This window comes from Parasteatoda tepidariorum, unplaced genomic scaffold (assembly GCF_982258835.1).
Source record: "Parasteatoda tepidariorum strain Cologne lab strain unplaced genomic scaffold, Ptep-v5.0 scaffold_69, whole genome shotgun sequence".
In the NCBI taxonomy this organism is placed as follows: Eukaryota; Metazoa; Arthropoda; class Arachnida; order Araneae; family Theridiidae; genus Parasteatoda; species Parasteatoda tepidariorum.
Window position 1 is genome coordinate 23,841 of NW_028257428.1, and position 11,920 is coordinate 35,760.

An 11,920-nucleotide genomic window follows, 5' to 3' on the forward strand; every position below is an offset into this window, starting at 1 on the left:
CATGGCCCTTCAGCGGCACGTGCGCTGCTAAAGTGCCGCGTTGCAGTGGCCCAAAATGGCGTACTCTACACTGCCCGACTACGACACGCCAGTGCCTTTACTCCACAGTTCGGCTTCCGCTCTAATCAGTGGCGAAAGATGGCGGACACTCCACGGCACTACTGCGACACGTGCGTGGCTTTTTTACCCCGTTGCGGTGGAACAAAATATAGGACTCTTCACTGCCCTACTACTACACGTCAGTGCACTACACAGCGTGACCCTAAAGTTTACTATGTATGCCTATGCGAAATAGAGTGTTCTGAGAAGCTTAGAATGAAGAAATAAGCGTTCTAAAATTCTTTAAAAATTCAAAGACATCTTTCAATGGTTAGCTAACGCAAGGCGCAATATCAAACCTTAATATTGACCTATAATTTTTAAATTGGACCACGTATTATATTACAGGGTAATAGTGTACCCTACCACAGGAAATAATTATAGGTCAATTGGTACACAGCGTGACACTAAAGTTTACTATGTATGCCTATGCGAAATAAAGAGTTCTGAGAAGCTTAAAATGAGGAAATAAGCGTTCTAAAATGCTTTAAAAACTCAAAGACATCTTTCAATGGTTAAATAACGCAGAGAGCGATATCAGACCTTAATATGGACCCATAATATTTAAATTGAACCAGGTATAATATTACAGGGTAATAGTGTACCCTACCACAGGAAATAATTATAGGTTAATTAGGGGGTAAACTATGTATATTTTAAATAGTGTATTAAAACAAGGAAATACGAAGACACTTTTCTATGTTAACTAACGGCACGGTATCGGACCTTAATATAGACCTATAATTTTTAAATTGGACCACGTATTATATTACAGGGTTATAGTGTAATCTATTACAGGAAATAATTATAGGTCAATTAGGGGGTACACAGCGTGACCCTAAAGTTTACTATGTATGCCTATGCGAAAAAAAGTGTTCTGAGAAGCTTAAAATGAGGAAATAAGCGTTCTAAAATGCTTTAAAAATTCAAAGACATTTTTCTATGTTAACTAACGGTACGGTATCGGACCTTAATATTGACCTATAATTTTTAAATTGGACCACGTATTATATTACAGGGTAATAGTGTACCCTAGCGCAGGAAATAATTATAGGTCATTTAGGGGGTACACAGCGTGACACTAAATTTTACTATGTATGCCTATGCGAAATAGAGTGTTCTGAGATGCTTAAAATGAAGAAATAAGCGTTCTAAAATGCTTTAAAAATTCAAAGACATCTTTCAATGTTTAACTAACGCAAGGCGCGATATCAGACCTTAATATGGAACCATAATATTTAAATTGGACCAGGTATTATATTACAGAGTAATAGTGTACCCTACCACAGGAAATAATTATAGGTCAATTGGGGGGTACACTATGTATATTTTAAATAGTGCATTAAAACAAGGAAATTCGAAGACATCTTTCTATGGTTAACTAAAGCAAGGCGCAATATCAGACCTTAATATTGACCTATAATTTTTAAATTGGACCACGTATTATATTACAGGGTAATAGTGTACCCTACCACAGGAAATAATTATAGGTCAATTAGGGGGTACACAGCGTGGCCCTAAAGTTTACTATGTATGCCTATGCGAAATAGAGTGTTCCGAGAAGCTTAAAATGAAGAAATAAGCGTTCTAAAATGCTTTAAAAATTCAAAGACATCTTTCAATGGTTAACTAACGCAAGGCGCAATATCAGACCTTAATATTGACCTATAATTTTTAAATTGGACCACGTATTATATTAAAGGGTTATAGTGTACCCTACCACAGGAAATAATTATAGGTCAATTAGGGGGTACACAACGTGACCCTAAAGTTTACTATGTATGCCTATGCGAAATAAAGTGTTCTGAGAAGCTTAAAATGAGGAAATAAGCGTTCTAAAATGCTTTAAAAATTCAAAGACATTTTTCTATGTTAACTAACGGTACGGTATCGGTCCGTAATATTGACCTATAATTTTTAAATTGGACCACGTATTATATTACAGGGTAATATTGTTCCCTACCACAGGAAATAATTATAGGTCAATTAGGGGGTACACAGAGTGACCCTAAAGTTTACTATGTATGCCTATGCGAATTAAAGTGTTCTGAGAAGCTTAAAATGAGGAAATAAGCGTTCTAAAATGCTTTAAAAATTCAAAGACATTTTTCTATGTTAACTAACGGCACGGTATCAAACCTTAATATTGACCTATAATTTTTAAATTGGACCAACTATTATATTACAGGGTAATAGTGTACCCTACCACAGGAAATAATTATATGTCAATTAGGGGGTACACAGCGTGACCCTAAAGTTTACTATGTATGCGTATGCGAAATAAAGTGTTCTGAGAAGCTTAAAATGAAGAAATAAGCGTTCTAAAATGCTTTAAAAATTCAAAGACATCTTTCAATGGTTAACTAACGCAAGGGGCAATATCAGACTTTAATATTGAACCATAATATTTATATTGGACCAGGTATTATATTACAGGGTAATAGTGTACCCTACCACAGGAAATATTTATAGGTCAATTAGGGGGTACACTATGTATATTTTAAATAGTGCATTAAAACAAGGAAATACGAAGACACTTTTCTATGTTAACTAACGGCACGGTATCGGACCTTAATATTGACCTATAATTTTTAAATTGGACCACGTATTATATTACAGGGTTATAGTGTACCCTACCACAGGAAATAATTATAGGTCAATTAGGGGGTACACAGACTGACCCCAAAGTTTACTATGTATGCCTATGCGAAATAAAGTGCTCTGAGAAGCTTAAAATGAGGAAATAAGCGTTCTAAAATGCTTTAAAAATTCAAAGACATTTTTCTATGTTAACTAACGGCACGGTATCGGACCTTAATACTGACCTATAATTTTTAAATTGGAAAACCTATTATATTACAGGGTAATAGTGTACCCTACCACAGGAAATAATTATAGGTCATTTAGGGGGTACACTATGTATATTTTAAATAGTGCATTAAAACAAGAAAATACGAAGACACTTTTCTATGTTAACTAACGGCACGGCATCGGACCTTAATATTGACCTATAATTTTTAAATTGGACCACGTATTATATTACAGGGTAATAGTGTATCCTACCACAGGAAATAATTATAGGTCATTTAGGGGGTACACAGACGGACCCCAAAGTTTACTATGTATGCCTATGCGAAATAAAGTGTTCTGAGAAGCTTAAAATGAGGAAATAAGCGTTCTAAAATGCTTTAAAAATTCAAAGACATTTTTCTATGTTAACTAACGGTACGGTATCGGTCCGTAATATTGACCTATAATTTTTAAATTGGACCACGTATTATATTACAGGGTAATATTGTTCCCTACCACAGGAAATAATTATTGGTCAATTAGGGGGTACACAGAGTGACCCTAAAGTTTACTATGTATGCCTATGCGAATTAAAGTCTTCTGAGAAGCTTAAAATGAGGAAATAAGCGTTCTAAAATGCTTTAAAAATTCAAAGACATTTTTCTATGTTAACTAACGGCACGGTATCAAACCTTAATATTGACCTATAATTTTTAAATTGGACCAACTATTATATTACAGGGTAATAGTGTACCCTACCACAGGAAATAATTATATGTCAATTAGGGGGTACACAGCGTGACCCTAAAGTTTACTATGTATGCGTATGCGAAATAAAGTGTTCTGAGAAGCTTAAAATGAAGAAATAAGCGTTCTAAAATGCTTTAAAAATTCAAAGACATCTTTCAATGGTTAACTAACGCAAGGGGCAATATCAGACCTTAATATTGAACCATAATATTTATATTGGACCAGGTATTATATTACAGGGTAATAGTGTACCCTACCACAGGAAATATTTATAGGTCAATTAGGGGGTACACTATGTATATTTTAAATAGTGCATTAAAACAAGGAAATACGAAGACACTTTTCTATGTTAACTAACGGCACGGTATCGGACCTTAATATTGACCTATAATTTTTAAATTGGACCACGTATTATATTACAGGGTTATAGTGTACCCTACCACAGGAAATAATTATAGGTCAATTAGGGGGTACACAGACTGACCCCAAAGTTTACTATGTATGCCTATGCGAAATAAAGTGCTCTGAGAAGCTTAAAATGAGGAAATAAGCGTTCTAAAATGCTTTAAAAATTCAAAGACATTTTTCTATGTTAACTAACGGCACGGTATCGGACCTTAATACTGACCTATAATTTTTAAATTGGAAAACCTATTATATTACAGGGTAATAGTGTACCCTACCACAGGAAATAATTATAGGTCATTTAGGGGGTACACTATGTATATTTTAAATAGTGCATTAAAACAAGAAAATACGAAGACACTTTTCTATGTTAACTAACGGCACGGTATCGGACCTTAATATTGACCTATAATTTTTAAATTGGACCACGTATTATATTACAGAGTAATAGTGTACCCTACCACAGGAAATAATTATAGGTCATTTAGGGGGTACACAGACTGACCCCAAAGTTTACTATGTATGCCTATGCGAAATAAAGTGCTCTGAGAAGCTTAAAATGAGGAAATAAGCGTTCTAAAATGCTTTAAAAATTCAAAGACATTTTTCTATGTTAACTAACGGCACGGTATCGGACCTTAATACTGACCTATAATTTTTAAATTGGACCACCTATTATATTACAGGGTAATAGTGTACCCTACCACAGGAAATAATTATAGGTCATTTAGGGGGTACACTATGTATATTTTAAATAGTGCATTAAAACAAGAAAATACGAAGACACTTTTCTATGTTAACTAACGGCACGGTATCGGACCTTAATATTGACCTATAATTTTTAAATTGGACCACGTATTATATTACAGGGTTATAGTGTACCCTACCACAGGAAATAATTATAGGTCAATTAGGTAGTACACAGAGTGACCCTAAAGTTTACTATGTATGCCTATGCGAAATAAAGTGTTCTGAGAAGCTTAAAATGAGGAAATAAGCGTTCTAAAATGCTTTAAAAATTCAAAGACATTTTTCTATGTTAACTAACGGCACGGTATCGGACCTTAATATTGACCTATAATTTTTAAATTGCACCACGTATTATATTACAGGGTAATAGTGTGCCCTACCACAGGAAATAATTATAGGTCATTTAGGGGATACACAGCGTGACCCTAAATTTTACTATGTATGCCTATGCGAAATAGAGTGTTCTGAGATGCTTAAAATGAAGAAATAAGCGTTCTAAAATGCTTTAAAAATTCAAAGACATCTTTCAATGGTTAACTAACGCAAGGCGCAATATCAGCCCTGAATATTGACCCATAGTATTTAAATTGGACCAGGTATTAAATTACAGGGTAATAGTGTACCCTACCACAGGAAATATATATAGGTCAATTAGGGGGTACACTATGTATATTTTAAATAGTGCATTAAAACAAGGAAATACGAAGACACTTTTCTATGTTAACTAACGGCACGGTATCGGACCTTAATATTGACCTATAATTTTTAAATTGGACCACGTATTATATTACAGGGTTATAGTGTACCCTACCACAGGAAATAATTATAGGTCAATTAGGGGGTACACAGAGTGACCCTAAAGTTTACTATGTATGCCTATGCGAAATAAAGTGTTCTGAGAAGCTTAAAATGAGGAAATAAGCGTTCTAAAATGCTTTAAAAATTCAAAGACATTTTTCTATGTTAACTAACGGCACGGTATCGGACCTTAATATTGACCTATAATTTTTAAATTGGACCACCTATTATATTACAGGGTAATAGTGTACCCTACCACAGGAAATATATATAGGTCAATTAGGGGGTACACTATGTATATTTTAAATAGTGCATTAAAACAAGGAAATACGAAGACACTTTTCTATGTTAACTAACGGCACGGTATCGGACCTTAATATTGACCTATAATTTTTAAATTGGACCACGTATTATATTACAGTGTTATAGTGTACCCTACCACAGGAAATAATTATAGGTCATTTAGGGGGTACACAGCGTGACCCTAAATTTTACTATGTATGCCTATGCGAAATAGAGTGTTCTGAGATGCTTAAAATGAAGAAATAAGCGTTCTAAAATGCTTTAAAAATTCAAAGACATCTTTCAATGGTTAACTAACGCAAGGCGCAATATCAGACCTTAATATTGACCCATAATATTTAAATTGGACCAGGTATTATATTACAGGGTAATAGTGAACCCTACCACAGGAAATATATATAGGTCAATTAGGGGGTACACTATGTATATTTTAAATAGTGCATTAAAACAAGGAAATACGAAGACACTTTTCTCTGTTAACTAACGGCACGGTATCGGACCTTAATATTGACCTATAATTTTTAAATTGGACCACGTATTATATTACAGGGTTATAGTGTACCCTACCATAGGAAATAATTATAGGTCAATTAGGGGGTACACAGAGTGACCCTAAAGTTTACTATGTATGCCTATGCGAAATAAAGTGTTCTGAGAAGCTTAAAATGAGGAAATAAGCGTTCTAAAATGCTTTAAAAATTCAAAGACATTTTTCTATGTTAACTAACGGCACGGTATCGGACCTTAATATTGACCTATAATTTTTAAATTGGACCACCTATTATATTACAGGGTAATAGTGTAACCTACCACAGGAAATAATTATATGTCAATTAGAGGGTACACAGCGTGACCCTAAAGTTTACTATGTATGCGTATGCGAAATAAAGTGTTCTGAGAAGCTTAAAATGAAGAAATAAGCGTTCTAAAATGCTTTAAAAATTCAAAGACATCTTTCAATGGTTAACTAACGCAAGGCGCAATATCAGACCTTAATATTGACCCATAATATTTATATTGGACCAGGTATTATATTACAGGGTAATAGTGTACCCTACCACAGGAAATATTTATAGGTCAATTAGGGGGTACACTATGTATATTTTAAATAGTGCATTAAAACAAGGAAATACGAAGACACTTTTCTATGTTAACTAACGGCACGGTATCGGACCTTAATATTGACCTATAATTTTTAAATTGGACCACGTATTATATTACAGGGTTATAGTGTACCCTACCACAGGAAATAATTATAGGTCAATTAGGGGGTACACAGACTGACACCAAAGTTTACTATGTATGCCTATGCGAAATAAAGTGCTCTGAGAAGCTTAAAATGAGGAAATAAGCGTTCTAAAATGCTTTAAAAATTCAAAGACATTTTTCTATGTTAACTAACGGCACGGTTTCGGACCTTAATACTGACCTATAATTTTTAAATTGGACCACCTATTATATTACAGGGTAATAGTGTACCCTACCACAGGAAATAATTATAGGTCATTTAGGGGGTACACTATGTATATTTTAAATAGTGCATTAAAACAAGGAAATACGAAGACACTTTTCTATGTTAACTAACGGCACGGTATCGGACCTTAATATTGACCTATAATTTTTAAATTGGACCACGTATTATATTACAGGGTTATAGCGTACCCTACCACAGGAAATAATTATAGGTCAATTAGGTAGTACACAGAGTGACCCTAAAGTTTACTATGTATGCCTATGCGAAATAAAGTGTTCTGAGAAGCTTAAAATGAAGAAATAAGCGTTCTAAAATGCTTTAAGAATTCAAAGACATCTTTCAATGGTTAACTAACGCAAGGCGCAATATCACACCTTAATATTGACCTATAATTTTTAAATTGGACCACGTATTATATTACAGGGTTATAGTGTAACCTACCACAGGAAATAATTATAGGTCAATTAGGGGGTAAACAGCGTGACCCTAAAGTTTACTATGTATGCCTATGCGAAATAAACTGTTCTGAGAAGCTTAAAATGAGGAAATAAAAGTTCTAAAATGCTTTAAAAATTCAAAGACACTTTTCTATGTTAACTAACGGCACGGTATCGGACCTTAATATTGACCTATAATTTTTAAATTGGACCACGTATTATATTACAGGGTTATAGTGTATCCTACATTAGGAAATAATTATAGATCATTTAGGGGGTACACAGCGTGACCCTAAATTTTACTATGCATGCCTATGCGAAATAGAGTGTTCTGAGAAGCTTAAAATGAAGAAATAAGCGTTCTAAAATGCTTTAAAAATTCAAAGACATCTTTCAATGGTTAACTTACGCAAGGCGCGATATCAGACCTTATTATGGAACCATAATATTTAAATTGGACCAGGTATTATATTACAGGGTAATAGTGTACCCTACCACAGGAAATAATTATAGGTCAATTAGGGGATACACTATGTATATTTTAAATAGTGCATTAAAACAAGGAAATTCGAAGACACTTTTCTATGTTAACTAACGGCACGGTGTCGGACCTTAATATTGACCTATAATTTTTAAATTGGACCACGTATTATATTACAGGGTAATAGTGTACCCTACCACAGGAAATAATTATAGGTCTCTTAGGGGGTACACAGCGTGACCCTAAAGTTTACTATGTATGCCTATGCGAAATAGAGTGTTCTGAGAAGCTTAAAATGAAGAAATAAGCGTTCTAAAATGCTCTAAAAATTCAAAGACATCTTTCAATGGTTAACTAACGCAAGGCGCAATATCAGACCTTAATATTGACCTATAATTTTTAAATTGGACCACGTATTATATTACAGGATAATATTGTTCCCTACCACGGGAAATAATTATAGGTCTCTTAGAGGGTACACAGCGTGACCCTAAAGTTTACTATGTATGCCTATGCGAAATAAAGTGTTCTGAGAAGCTTAAAATGAGGAAATAAGCGTTCTAAAATGCTTTAAAAATTCAAAGACATCTTTCAATGGTTAACTTACGCAAGGCGCGATATCAGACCTTATTATGGAACCATAATATTTAAATTGGACCAGGTATTATATTACAGGGTAATAGTGTACCCTACCACAGGAAATAATTATAGGTCAATTAGGGGATACACTATGTATATTTTAAATAGTGCATTAAAACAAGGAAATTCGAAGACACTTTTCTATGTTAACTAACGGCACGGTGTCGGACCTTAATATTGACCTATAATTTTTAAATTGGACCACGTATTATATTACAGGGTAATAGTGTACCCTACCACAGGAAATAATTATAGGTCTCTTAGGGGGTACACAGCGTGACCCTAAAGTTTACTATGTATGCCTATGCGAAATTGAGTGTTCTGAGAAGCTTAAAATGAAGAAATAAGCGTTCTAAAATGCTCTAAAAATTCAAAGACATCTTTCAATGGTTAACTAACGCAAGGCGCAATATCAGACCTTAATATTGACCTATAATTTTTAAATTGGACCACGTATTATATTACAGGGTAATATTGTTCCCTACCACGGGAAATAATTATAGGTCTCTTAGAGGGTACACAACGTGACCCTAAAGTTTACTATGTATGCCTATGCGAAATAAAGTGTTCTGAGAAGCTTAAAATGAGGAAATAAGCGTTCTAAAATGCTTTAAAAATTCAAAGACATCTTTCAATGGTTAACTTACGCAAGGCGCGATATCAGACCTTATTATGGAACCATAATATTTAAATTGGACCAGGTATTATATTACAGGGTAATAGTGTACCCTTCCACAGGAAATAATTATAGGTCAATTAGGGGATACACTATGTATATTTTAAATAGTGCATTAAAACAAGGAAATTCGAAGACACTTTTCTATGTTAACTACCGGCACGGTATCGGACCTTTATATTGACCTATAATTTTTAAATTGGTCCACGTCTTATATTACAGGGTAATAGTGTACCCTACCACAGGAAATAATTATAGGTCTCTTAGGGGGTACACAGCGTGACCCTAAAGTTTACTATGTATGCCTATGCGAAATAGAGTGTTCTGAGAAGCTTAAAATGAAGAAATAAGCGTTCAAAAAAGCTTTAAAAATTCAAAGACATCTTTCAATGGTTAACTAACGCAAGGCGCGATATCAGACCTTAATATGGAACCATAATATTTAAATTGGACCAGGTATTATATTACAGGGTAATAGTGTACCCTACAACAGGAAATAATTATAGGTCAATTAGGGGATACACTATGTATATTTTAAATAGTGCATTAAAACAAGGAAATTCGAAGACACTTTTCTATGTTAACTAACGGCACGGTGTCGGACCTTAATATTGACCTATAATTTTTAAATTGGACCACGTATTATATTACAGGGTAATAGTGTACCCTACCACAGGAAATAATTATAGGTCTCTTAGGGGGTACACAGCGTGACCCTAAAGTTTACTATGTATGCCTATGCGAAATAGAGTGTTCTGAGAAGCTTAAAATGAAGAAATAAGCGTTCTAAAATGCTCTAAAAATTCAAAGACATCTTTCAATGGTTAACTAACGCAAGGCGCAATATCAGACCTTAATATTGACCTATAATTTTTAAATTGGACCACGTATTATATTACAGGGTAATATTGTTCCCTACCACGGGAATAATTATAGGTCTCTTAGAGGGTACACAACGTGACCCTAAAGTTTACTATGTATGCCTATGCGAAATAAAGTGTTCTGAGATGCTTAAAATGAGGAAATAAGCGTTCTAAAATGCTTTAAAAATTCAAAGACATCTTTCAATGGTTAACTTACGCAAGGCGCGATATCAGACCTTATTATGGAACCATAATATTTAAATTGGACCAGGTATTATATTACAGGGTAATAGTGTACCCTTCCACAGGAAATAATTATAGGTCAATTAGGGGATACACTATGTATATTTTAAATAGTGCATTAAAACAAGGAAATTCGAAGACACTTTTCTATGTTAACTACCGGCACGGTATCGGACCTTTATATTGCCCTATAATTTTTAAATTGGTCCACGTCTTATATTACAGGGTAATAGTGTACCCTACCACAGGAAATAATTATAGGTCTCTTAGGGGGTACACAGCGTGACCCTAAAGTTTACTATGTATGCCTATGCGAAATAGAGTGTTCTGAGAAGCTTAAAATGAAGAAATAAGCGTTCAAAAAAGCTTTAAAAATTCAAAGACATCTTTCAATGGTTAACTAACGCAAGGCGCGATATCAGACCTTAATATGGAACCATAATATTTAAATTGGACCAGGTATTATATTACAGGGTAATAGTGTACCCTACAACAGGAAATAATTATAGGTCAATTAGGGGGTACACTATGTATATTTTAAATAGTGCATTAAAACAAGGAAATTCGAAGACTCTTTTCTATGTTAACTAACGGCACGGTATCAGACCTTAATATTGACCTAAAATTTTTAAATTGGGCCACGTATTATATTACAGGGTGATAGTGTACCCTACCACGGAAAATAATTATAGGTCAATTAGGGGGTACACAGTGTGACCCTAAAGGTTACTATGTATGCCTATGCGAAATAAAGTGTTCTGAGAAGCTTAAAATGAGGAAATAAGCGTTCTAAAATGCTTTAAAAATTCAAAGACATTTTTCTATGTTAACTAACGGTACGGTATCGGACCTTAATATTGACCTATAATTTTTAAATTGGACCACGTATTATATTACAGGGTAATATTGTTCCCTCTTACGGGAAATAATTATAGGTCTCTTAGGGGGTACACAGCGTGACCCTAAAGTTTACTATGTATGCCTATGCGAAATAAAGTGTTCTGAGAAGCTTAAAATGAGAAAATAAGCGTTCTAAAATGCTTTAAAAATTCAAAGACATCTTTCAATGGTTAACTTACGCAAGGCGCTATATCAGACCTTAATATTGACCTATAATTTTTAAATTGGACCACGTATTATATTACAGGGTAATATTGTTCCCTACCACGGGAAATAATTATAGGTCTCTTAGAGGGTACACAACGTGACCCT